Source organism: Colobus angolensis, unplaced genomic scaffold (assembly GCF_000951035.1).
Source record: "Colobus angolensis palliatus isolate OR3802 unplaced genomic scaffold, Cang.pa_1.0 Scaffold3, whole genome shotgun sequence".
Classification (NCBI taxonomy): domain Eukaryota; kingdom Metazoa; phylum Chordata; class Mammalia; order Primates; family Cercopithecidae; genus Colobus; species Colobus angolensis.
The window spans coordinates 29,043,232-29,055,304 of record NW_012116265.1 but is presented as its reverse complement, the minus strand read 5'-3'; the positions used below and the strand labels follow the sequence as shown (position 1 = coordinate 29,055,304).

Here is a 12,073-nt window from a genome sequence, read left to right as displayed (position 1 = left end):
CGCGGAATGGGGCCGGCACTACTTGGGGTCGCGCGCCCTGGACCCGACTCGCTCTCGGTCTCGCGCTGTCAGCAACTGCCCGGCTCGCGCCGCCTCGCGCTCTGCCTCAGTCAGTGGCGCCGAAGGCTCCGTTAAGCGGCGGCGGCGGTTCCTGTTTCCGTTTCTTCCTCTCCGTTCAGTCGGGAGTAGCATCCTCCACCCAGCCACCCTTCCCACTCCCCCAGCGTGGGGCAGCTGCAGCTGAGGGCTGTGGCTTTGGCAGCTGCGACGGGGAACGGCGAAGACCGCCTCTGCTCCCGCCTTGGGTAAGGGGGCGTTTTGGGAGCCGGGCCCCGCGCGCCTCGGGGTCTTGGGCTGGGCTGCGCGCGGGATCTGAGGAGGCTCCGCGGCTGTCCTTGCTGGTTTTCCCAGGCGACCTCCGGGCCTGTTGCTGCAACTGCTGCCGGTTAACCAGCGGCTCTCGGAAAAGTGGGGAGGGAGCCTCCGGGACGCTCTGGCGGATGCCTTGGCGCAGCCCCGGGGGCGCGGGCAGAGGGTGAGGGGCGCTTGCCTCTCCAGCCGGGACGCGGAGCTGCGGCGCCGCTGCCCTCGGCGTCGCGCATCCTTGCCTAGGGCAGGGGCCAAAACCTAGAGGAGGAGAGGGGATGGGGGCGGGGGTGGGAGGTGTTCGTCGTCTCCCCTCCACACCTATCTTACCTTCGCCAGCAGCTCGGTCCCTGGAGTCGCGGTCTGTGGGGAGGAAGATGCCTGTGCGTTATGGGCTCTCTCTGAGTGCTGCTTGGGTTAGAAAGCAGGGAGTGGACCCGCACAAAGATCCGCGAGGGACCGTGCTGGGCAGTTAAAGGCTTGAGTGCAGCTGTACTCCCTTTTGATGTGCAAATGACTAGCTGGCGGCTTTTGAGTGTCTAAACTTATTTGGGAAGGTTAAATGAGTCCATATTTATCCGTTTTCGGAGGTTTGTCCTGCAGGATTGAGTGGGTTGTAGGGTGCAGCACCTGTTCTTTCTTCACAGTGGGGATTGCAATCTTCAGAGACGCAGTGTATTTCTTAAGTGGCAGTGTCATGCTTAGGGTTTGCCCCGATGAGCTTTTATTTTAGCGTTTTGCAGTATAATATAGATTGAGGCCTTGGTTAAAGGCACGGAGAGGTGGTGGTTTTTTCCTTCCTGTGTTTGAATTATTTACAGTTTATTTTAACCCACGCAGGAAGGTGGACCCAGAAAAGCCAAAATCTCCAGTAGATAACCCCAAATTTCAAGGTTTTGCGGAACAAATTCAACACAACTTTTGTGTCAGTTTAGAGTTAAACGCATCTGAAGTAACTGACTTAACTGACTTGCCTCTATGAAAACTGTTGGCAGGTTTCATTATAGTTTTTTTTTTCTTGCCATTCCTGCGGTTAGGTGAATATTTATTTTCTTGATTAAATTTACATTCCATGTTTTATGGCTAATTCTTTAAATAGGTGCATCATATATAAAGTATTTTAGGAGATAAATTACTATTTAACCACTACAGTATATTAGATATATAAGAAATAATGGAGTTGTAGTCTCTGCTCTTTAAAATAGCTGTAAAAACATCTTAAAACCCTATGCCAAATAATAAGGCCCTTTACGTTGCTGTCCTTGGGAAATCTGCTATGTGTATAGAAAATCTTAATTACTTGATTTATAAATACTACTGTAGTAGTGAGAAGGTGGGAATTCAGGCATTTGTAATTGTGATTTTACAGGTTCATTGTGTAAAAAATGCCGGGAGTTAGAGATGAATAGGCTATAAGGAACTTACAAAGGTAGTTCCAAGACATGGATTGTCTTTTTGCTGCTTTATAAATTGAGAATTCAGTTTGAATTGAAGAGCTGAACAGCTGGAATGAAACTTGCATGGATTGCAGAAATAGATGCAAAAACGTATTTTTGGTCAAGTTGTGAATTAACTTGAAGAGTATCTTGTTTAATAGTATAGTGATTCAAAATAATTTCCATAAAATATGGCATTATATACATTATATTTTGAGGATATTTTTGAATTTAACTAGAAAGTCACCTGAAGTTGTTTTTCTACAAATCAGTTTTGTTTAAGATGTATAGAATTGAGAAAAAACAACAGTAATTCTGATTACATCCTGCATTGTTTTGTCGCAAATTCTTACCAGTTATTTTGACGAAATTGGAGTGTCCTGAAAAGTGGTGAATCTTAAAATTTGCTAGTAAATTGGAAAAACTTGTTACTTATTATTATTTTTTAAAATGCAGTTATATTAGTATGTTGGTCTGGAGGGGGAGCTAGTGCCAAAGCAAAGTATAGCTTAATAGCTGTTTGAACTTTTAAAACACCTAAAACCAGATTTTTATGACCAAGAGAAACATAAATTTTTAATTAAAAGAGTAAGACATTAATGTGGGCATATATATAAATATGTACATAGTTATTTGTGGAGTGAATATATTGTGTATTACAAATTAGTTAAAAAAATCTTTTCATGAGCCGTAATAATGGAAAGCTGAGTGCTGAAAGATTTATTGGATTTCTCATTTAAAAATCTCTAAAATGTATCCCCAAACTTAGAGTATGTTATGGTATTTTCTTAACCTTCTTGTGCTGTTCATCAGAAGAGAAGGCATGTATTCTTGACCCATTGTGCATGTTGTGTGTTCTTAAATTTTGTTTTTATAATAGCTATAATCCTAAAATTTCAAAAACAAAGCTTTAAGTAGAATCTTATGTGGGCGAAGGTACTAATTGTGTGGTAAGCTAGGTATTTATCAAAAGTAGATATAATTCCTTTTTTTTTAAAGTAGAGATAACTCCAGTAAAAAAAGTGGACCTTTTAGATATCTGAAGAACAGTATCCCCAGGTCGCTTAACCCTTATCTTCTGCAATATAATGCAGTGAGTCCAGCTGATCTACCAAATTGAATGTGTGCCTTTGAATATGAAGCAGTTGTTTTGTGGCCTGTGGCATTTCATTTAGATTTCTAAACTGTAATAAATTAGGTATGTTAATTTACTTCTGACCATTCACGTATTCTTTAAATCCAAGCATAGAAACTGATAATTATATGTATATTAAAATCATTGGAATATTAGTTTTTTTGCATATAGCGTTTGGGCTGTTTGTTATCAATAGCTCTTCATTATGTAAATAGAATCTCAAGGCTGATAAAGTAAATAGACTCTTCCATTTCATTAATGGTTATTTTTGATTTATGATAACCTGCATTTAATAAATCTCTTGATTTAGTTAAATGGTGGATACATCATTTCATATTATAGCACATTGATAAATGTAAAAGAAAGTTTTTACAATCATGAGAGTAAATACTTAAAAAAACTTGAGTAGTTTACTAAACATAAAACTAAGATTTTTAAACAACTCTGAAACTAAAAGTATTACTATTATGCTACCTTTTTTTTTTCCCCCAAAAGAGATGGGATCTTGCTATTTTGTCCAGGTTGACTGTGAACTCCTGGGCTCAAGCAGTTCTCCTGCCTCAGCCTCTTGAGTAGCTGGGACTATAGGCATGTGCTACCACATCCAGCTTTATTATAGTTTCTGTACGCTGCATCAATACTGCTTCTGTTGATCCTTTTCAAAGGAGATATCAACTTCTGGTCTTCAACAGTAGTGTAGCATCCTCTTATTGATTCTCTGGCTTATATTTCACTACCGTATAGTATAGAGTTTCTTTCTTGGAGTTTGAATTGTTTTTACATTGTAGCTTGTTATAGTGAAACAATTAAACATATTTAAAAGTAAAAGATATTTACAACTGATTTTTAAAGAACCTTTAAAAAAATCCCCAACAGAAGAATATTATATAGGGATATGTAGATTTAAGATTTTATTTTCTTTAATATTTTTTTTTTTTTTGAGATTGGGGTGGGGGTTTGTCTCACTATGTTGCCCAGGCTAGAGTGCGTTGGTGTGATCACAGCTCACTGCAGCCTTGACCTCGCTGGTTCAAGCCATTCTCCCACCTTAGCCTCTGGAGTAGCTGGGACTGTGGGTGCATGCCACCATGCCTGGCTAATTACTTTTTATTATTTGTAGAGACAAGACCTTGGTATGTTGCCCAGGTTTGTCTTGAACTCCTGGGGTCAAGTGATCCTCACACCTTGGCCTCCCAAAATGCTGGGATTACAGGTGTGAGTCACTGTACCCGGCTCCTTTATTTTATCAAAAAGATTTTTTTTTTTTTTTTTTAAGTTTAAAAGAGACAGGGTCTTGCCATGTTGTCCAGGCTGGTCTCGAACTGGCCTCAAGTGATCATCCCACCTTGGCCTCCCACAGGCGTGAGCTACCATGCTTGGTCATAAGATTTTTAAAAAATTGATTAGTTTCAAATCCCAACTTTCTCTTCTCATTCTAATCTCCTGTCATTATTTCCTTTCCCCAGCTACCCACCATCATCCAACAGTCTTCCATTTGGAATAATGGGAAATCAAACCAATAAAATTAACCTTACCACTCACCAGGCAAAGGTTTTTCTTAATATCTACAATATTCTGAACATAAAACCCATATAAACTTTATATGATACTACACATTTTCCTTTTAATGGAGGAAGAGCAAATAGGACCTATGAATTATGCCATATTTGTCAATATAAGGGTTACTTTTGTACTCTTACTGAAAGCAGAGTTATAGGGCAAATTTCATTTTAAATTTTCGTACCCATCTGCTTAAAAAAAATAACTCTTTGTGGTAGTCTTTTTTTTGGTCAGAAAATGACAATGTGAAGGAGAAATATGTTTTGAGTTTATAAATCTTTTAATTCACAAATTATACCAAATATAAGGGTAGTGCTAATGTGGTTCACATTTTGCCTTTGCTATTCTGCCTTTTCTTCTGTAGTCATTCTGTAGTATAACTTGTTCATCGAAGCATTGGAATAAAAGAAAAACTTTTAAAGATCACTACTGAAATGCTCACTGTATTTGTTGTATTTTATAACTTGGATTTTTTACATTTATTTTTCCATAAACCAAATAAATATGAAAACGAACTTGAAAGATTTGTTACAGCCTTGATGACTGGTCAGTATAAATAAAGTTCACATTATAAAGTAATAAAACATTGGTATTACTCTTAGATGAAAATGGAAAATTAAGCTAATGTTTACTTTAGAATCTGAGTAATGAGTTTATATCACGTAGCGATGAGGCACATGAAGAAAGTTAGAATTAGTTTTTCTAATGAATAAACTTCATGATATAAACTTGAAAGTGTGTAAATGCTATAACTTTCTGATTGTAAACTTGAACAAAAGTAAAATGAAAATGGGGGAGACCTGTTAATTACCTTAAACATATGACTAAAATGAACCTGTATATCTGTCTAAGTCTTATTTGATCAAGACTTTCAATGCACAATGAGTTTTAAATTTTTATCAATGTTGTGACTGATTTTTCTATAATATCCCTTAAATGAGATATCAAATTCTAATAATATTTAGAACCAGAATAAATTTACTTAGAGTATAAACAATATTTACAAACGATCAAAACTATAATAAAAGCATCGCAGTGTTATTTAATGACTTAAGTCAACATTCCATAAGTTAATCTAAATAATCATTTTTATAATTGTTTAATACAGTTGATAGTAATATCTTAATTAGTGGTAAAGTGGACAAATATAATTTGTAGATTCTGTGTTGTCTGGGACCTTGGGGCAGTCAGTGAAGAGAAGGAGATAGAGAGAGAGAGGAGCGTACTGGTTGATGAGCTTGCCTTATTTGGAGATGAAGGAGATTTATTCAGTTCTTTTCTTTCCCTCCTTTTTTCTCCTTGTTTGTCATCCTCTTCTAGCAATGGTAAGAAATGAGGGAATTGACCATCTTTACAGTATCCTTTTTTCTTAGAGTTCATAGAACATTTCCAGGTAAAATATTAGTTTTTATGTTATAATAGGTTTATTATAATGATTTCATTTCCTTTTGAGGTGGTAGGCGAGAGACTAGAAGAACTTCAGTTGCATAGTGTTTAATATTTATTAAAAATGATTTTATAGGCCAGGTGTGGTGGCTCATGCCTGTAATCCCAGCACTTTGGGAGGCTGAGGCAGGTGGATCACCTGAGGTCAGGAGTTGGAGACCAGTCTGACCAACATGGAGAAACCTGGTCTCTACTAAAAATACAAAATTAGCCGGGCGTGGTGGTATATGCCTGTAATCCTAGCTACTTGGGAGGCTGAGGCAGGAGAATCACTTGAACCCGGGAGGTGGAGGTTGTGGTGAGCCGAGATCGTGCCATTGCACTCCAGCCTGGACAAGAAGAGTGAAACTCCGTCTCAAAAAACAAAACAAAACCAAATTCTAACCTTCATGTGCTTCTTACTATAAATTATGTGCCTCTTACTATAAAAAAAAAAAGCATGTGCCTCTTAGTATAAAAAAAATTGTGTTCATTGAAGAGAACTAACATATTAAACTAAAAATGAGACACAGTGTTCTCCACTCATGAGAGTGCTGTTAGCAGGTTTAAGACAGTTACTGTGAGTTCACAAGGTGAAAGTATGTGTGGTAATTAGGGCCTAATCAATTGGGATCTGACTTACTCAATTTCTCCAGTACATGGAATTGTACTGGCACTTGAAGGAGAAAATATATAATAGAAGTTGTCTTAGTTTTTATGTCTCGAGCTCTTTGAATAACTTTAATTCGTTCAGTTGCCGTCAAAAAGATTGTAATTTTGAGAAAGTTGATTCTTTACAATTAGAACTAAGCCAGGGTAAACAATTTGCTTTCTTTTTATAAGTTTTAGGTTTTTCTTTTTGTCTTAGGAAGTTTAGTGAAACTCTAGGGGTTAGGCAGGTTGTAACTGAGATTCTTGAGGCCAAAAGATCCTGTCTTGTCCTTGGTAAACTGACCCCCTCAACAGCATGAGAAATGTAGGTTTACTGATAATCCTGATTGCTTCCTGACATAATTACAGACATCCAGCTCTGTATCAACTAAAATTCCGCTTGTTTTTAAGGTTCAAATATTAGAAGTATCTGCTTGATACCTCTCAGGTTGTCAAGTGTACATAGGATGAGAGATATGTTACTTTTAATTTGTAAGTAAACAAACAAACAATATTATGTTCTCAATGCTGAGTAAGCTGAAAAGATGTATACCTACTGAGGATACACCAAATAATGAACTAAAGAAACCTGGTAATGTGCAATTAGGAATAGTTCTTCTTAATAATAAAAAAAGATTAGTGTTTGGGTTATAATGGCATAAAGATGTAATGAAAATAAAATTACCAAAGAAGTCTATTTTGGAGAATTTTTTGTCAGACTAGATAACAAACAAAAGAACACATCCTTTTTTTATTTTTATTTTTTATTTTATTTTAGAGATGGGGTCTTGCTCTGTTGCCCAGGTTGGTGTCGAACTCCTAGACTCAAGTGATCTTCCTCGCTTGGCTTCGTAAAATACTGGGATTACAGATGTGAGCCACCAAGCTTGGCCAGAATACATCCTCTATATGACTGTCTACAGAGGCTTACTTAGAATAGTACAGAAGTACCTAAAAGGAAATAGTGATAAATAACTAAAATGTGTTAATAGGGATCATGAGTTCATTTCTGCATGTGTATTTGTATAGTACCTGTCATTTGCTGTTTCTGTGTAAATGCACAGTTGGAAAATAAGGTACCCAACTTTGGGAAATCATTCAGGGAAGTGCATCTAAAGTTTAGAGAAAAGTTGGTTTCTTCATATTTTAGTGACACTTTTCAGCATATATAGTTCACCCTTGAACAGCACGGGGTTTGGGGCACAGACCCCCATCAAGTTGAAAATCCACATGTAACTTTTGACTTCTCAAAAATTTAATAAACTTACTATTGACTTCCAGCCGTACCGATGACGTAGTCAACTAACACATTGTACCTTATATGTATTATATACTGTGTTCTTAAAGTAAGCTAAAGAAAAAAAAATGTTATTCAGAAAATAATAGACTGGGCATGGTGGCTCACACCTGTAATCCCAGCATTTTGGGAGGCCAAAGTGGGCGGATCTTGAGGTTAAGAGATTGAGACCTTCCTGGCTAACATGGTGAGACCCCGTCTCTACTAAAAATACAAAAATTACCTGGGTGTGGTTGCATGTGCCTGTAGTCTCAGCTACTAGGGAGTCTGAGGCAGGAGAGTTGCTTGAACCCAGAAGGTGGAGGTTGCAGTGAGCCAAGGTTACACCACTGCACTCCAGCCTGGTGACAGAGTGAGACTCCATCTCAGAAAAAAAAAAAAAAGAAAGAAAATCATAAGAAAGAGAGAGTATATTTACCGTTCATTAAGTGGAAGTGGATCATCACAAAGGTCTTTATCCTCATTGTCTACACATTGAGTAGGCTGAGGAGGAGAAGGAAGCAGAGGAATTGCTCTTGTTGGTCTCAGCATGGTAGAGGTGGAAAGGGGAAGGAGAGGCCGGAGAGGCAGGCACACATGGTATAACTTTATGGCAATACATCATACTTCTGTCTTTTTTGCTTTTTCATTTCTCTAAAAACATTTCCATATGATACCAATCCTTCTTCCACCATTTGCTTTAGTTTCAGTGCTCATATCAGAGAAGGGTCCATGTCATGAACAGTCAAAAGCATTCTTGAACAATCAGATAATCTTCTACCAGACTGTCTAATGTCATTTTGTTTTCTAGCATTCCTTCTGCATCACCTGGTACTGGATTGGAAGCACTCATTGAATCATCTTTTTAAATTCCTCTTGTGTGGTGTCTATTTCTTGAATTTCTCCAAGATTTGTATCTTGAAACCCTTTAACCCAGTTTTTTTTTTTTTTTTCTTTTTGCCACATCCACAGTCATGTTTTCATGATTTCCTTGATTGGCCCTGTGACAAATCCTGTGAAGTCATGCACAACATCTGGACACAGTCTTCTCCAGCAGGAATTTATTATTTCAGGCTTGATGGCTTTCATGGCTTTTTCCATAACAATGATGGCGTCTTCAGTGGTGTAATCCTTCCAGACTTTCATGACGTCTCTTTATTGGCATTCTCTTTCATAGAGTTGACAGTACTTTCTGTAGTGTACTGTGTCCAATGATCCTCATGAACCCCTGATTTAGAAGCTGAATTAGAAACACTGTGTTTGGGGGCAAGTAGACTACTTCAGCACCTTTGGTGTTGAACTCATGGGGTTCCGGGTGGCCAGGGGTATTGTTCAATAATAAAAGAATGTACAGGCAAGATATTTCCTGACTTCAGGGACAAAGCATCAATGGAACCAATCTAGAAAAAGGGTTCTCATTGCCCAGGCCTTTTTGTTGCATTACCAAAAGACTGGGAACTGGTGTTTATCTTTTCCCTTCAAGGCTTGGGAGTTTGTAGCATTATAGATAAGGGCAGTCCTGATCATAAACCCTACTGCATTTTCACAAAACAGTAGAGTTAGCCCATCCCTTCCTGCCTTAAATACTGGTGCTTTTTCTCTTCCTTACTAGTGAATATTTTTTATGGCATTGTTTTCCAGAATAGGGCACTTTTGTCTGCATTAAAAACTTGTTTAGGTGGATATTCTTTCTCCATATTTCTTTTTTTTTTAAGAGATGGGGTCTTGCTCTATCGCCCAGGCTGACATGCAAATGGCATGATCATAGCTCACCGCAGCCTCAAACTCCTGGACTTAGGCAGTGCTCCTGCCTCAGCCTCCTGAATAGCTAGGATGCAAGTGTGCACCACTATGCCTGGCTGATTTTTAAATATTTTTTATTTTTTTATAGAGACAGGGTCTCACTGTGTTGCCCACTCTGGTCTTAAACTCCTGGCCTCAGGTGATCCTCCCATCCGGGCCTTCTAAAGTGCTGGGATTACAGGTGTGAGCCATTATGCCCTCCCCCAGCTAATTAAAAAAATATTTTTTGTAGAGGCAGGGTCTCGCTGTGTTGCTCAGGCTGGTCTTGAACTCCTGGCCTCAAACGATCCTCCTGCCTCATCCTCCCAAAGTGTTGGGATTACAGGAATGAGCCACTGCACCTGGCCTCCTCAGTGATTTTCTTTCTTTTATTTTGAGACTGGGTCTCGCTTTGTCGCCCAAGCTGGAGTGCAGTGGTGAGATCTTGGCTCACTGCAACCTCTGCCTCCCGAGTTCAAGTGATTCTTCTGCCTCAACCTCCTGAGTAGCTGGGACTACAGGTGTGCACCACCACGCCTGGCTAATTTTTGTATTTTTTGTAGAGGTGGTGTTTCACTATATTGGCCAGGGTGGTCTCAAACTCCTGACCTCGTGATCTGCCCACCTCTGCCTCCCAAAGTGAATGATTTTAATGGCATCTGGAAAGTCGTCTGCTGCCTCTTGGTTGGCAGAAGCTGCTTCTCCTGTTATTGTGATGTTTCTAAAGCCAAAGCCCTTTCTAAAATTATCAAGCCATCCTTGGCTGGCATTATATTCTTCAGCTTTAGAGCCTTCACCTTCCACTTGTTTTAAGTTGTTGTATAATGACTGCTTTTTCTTGAAACTTACTAAAGTTTATAGGGATGCCTTTCTTTATAGCAATCCTGTACCCCTATAAAAGCTACATTTTCCATATGAGATAAAAAAAAAATTTCACAAAACATGCACGATTTTTGCATCTGCTGGTGTACCTTTAGCAATGGCTTCATGAATTCTTTTTTTACAATGGCCCTTAAGCTGGATTCATTTATCTTGAAGTGGCGGGCAATTGCAGCTGCAGACCTCAATCTACAGTACATATCAAGCAAGTCAACTTTTTCTTGTAATGCCATGATTTTTCTCTGCTTCTTGGGAGCACTTCCGGCCTCACTAGTGGCACTTAGGTGTCATTCAAGGTTTATAGTAGAGGTTTATAGTATCGTACTAAACATGAAGAAACCGTGAGAGATCACTTTTTACTGGAATATACAATTTATCGGAAAGATGAACTGCTTGCTTGGAGATGATTAATGTCACATGGTACTTTAAGCAAATATTCACACTTGAGCTCACCTCATTAACAGGGGGTGGCTACAAAATTATTTCAGTAGTACAGGGTGTAGTACAGTCAAATTTATGTAGTTATGATTTTAGTTATGATTTAATACTGTATCTTTGCTTTTTTGAGACATGGTTTCTCTCAGTTTCAAATGACACCATGTATGGCTAAGTGTGTGGTATGAGTTGGGACAATTTTTAACTTTTTATAATAGGTTTGTATCTATTTTGTAGTAGTAAATGATAAAATAGACTGGTATCTACATATATTTTAAGCACTCATGACATACCTCTTTTTTTTTCCTTTTTTTTGATGAAGTCTCATTCTGTGACCCAGGCTGGAATGCAGTGGCATGATCTTGGCTCACTGCAACCTCCATCTCTGGTGTTCGGGTTATTCTCCTATCTCAGCCTCCCATCTTTTTCTTTTTTTGACCCAGGGTCTCACTCTTTCACTCAGGCTGGAATGTTGTGATTAAGTCATAGCTCACTGCAACCTCTGCTTCCTGACTCAAGCGATTCTCCCATTTCAGCCTCCCGACTCAAGCGATTCTCCCATTTCAGCCTCCCGAGTAGCTGGGACTGCAGGTGCATGCTACCACACCTGACTCATTTTTGTATTTTTTGTAGAGACGGGGTTTTGCCATGTCGCCCTTGCCCAGGGTGGTTTCGAACACCAGTGCTCGTGATCCTCCTGCCTCGACCTCCCAGAGTGCTGGGATTACAGGTGTGAACCACTGCACATGGTCTACTTTTTTGATATTTCTAGATTGTATGGTTTATCTATGAATTTTTTCAAATTGTCACAAACCTCCCCCAAATTTATCAGTATGTTTATTGAAAAACATTAGCATATGAGTGGACCCTCACAGTTCAAACCTGTGTTGTTTAAATTTTAAGCCCACAGAGCTCTAAGAGTTTAGAGCTAAAAAAAATTAGAGTTTCTTTTTTTTTTTGAGATGGAGTTTCACTCTTGTTGCTCAGGCTGGAGTGCAATGGCACGATCTCAGCTCACCACAACCTCTGCCTCCTAGGTTCCAGCGATTCTCCTACCTCAGCCCCCCGAGTAGCTGGGATTACAGGCATGCACCACCACACTCGGCTAATTTTTTTTGTGTTTTTAGT

At 39.1% G+C, this 12,073-nt stretch overlaps 1 protein-coding gene across 6 annotated transcripts in view; it reads left to right on the top strand.

The window, feature by feature from the left end:
- Positions 1 to 12,073, top strand: part of FUT8 (fucosyltransferase 8 (alpha (1,6) fucosyltransferase)) — a 342,950-nt gene that overhangs the window by 2,265 nt on the left and 328,612 nt on the right. For 3 of the 6 annotated variants that reach the window (XM_011949752.1, XM_011949755.1, XM_011949754.1), the window contains exon 1: positions 1 to 305. The exons of the other annotated variants lie outside the window; for them this stretch is intronic. The gene's annotated coding sequence lies outside the window, so the exon portion shown is untranslated. The remainder of the gene's footprint in view (positions 306 to 12,073) is intronic. 6 annotated transcript variants of the gene reach the window in all.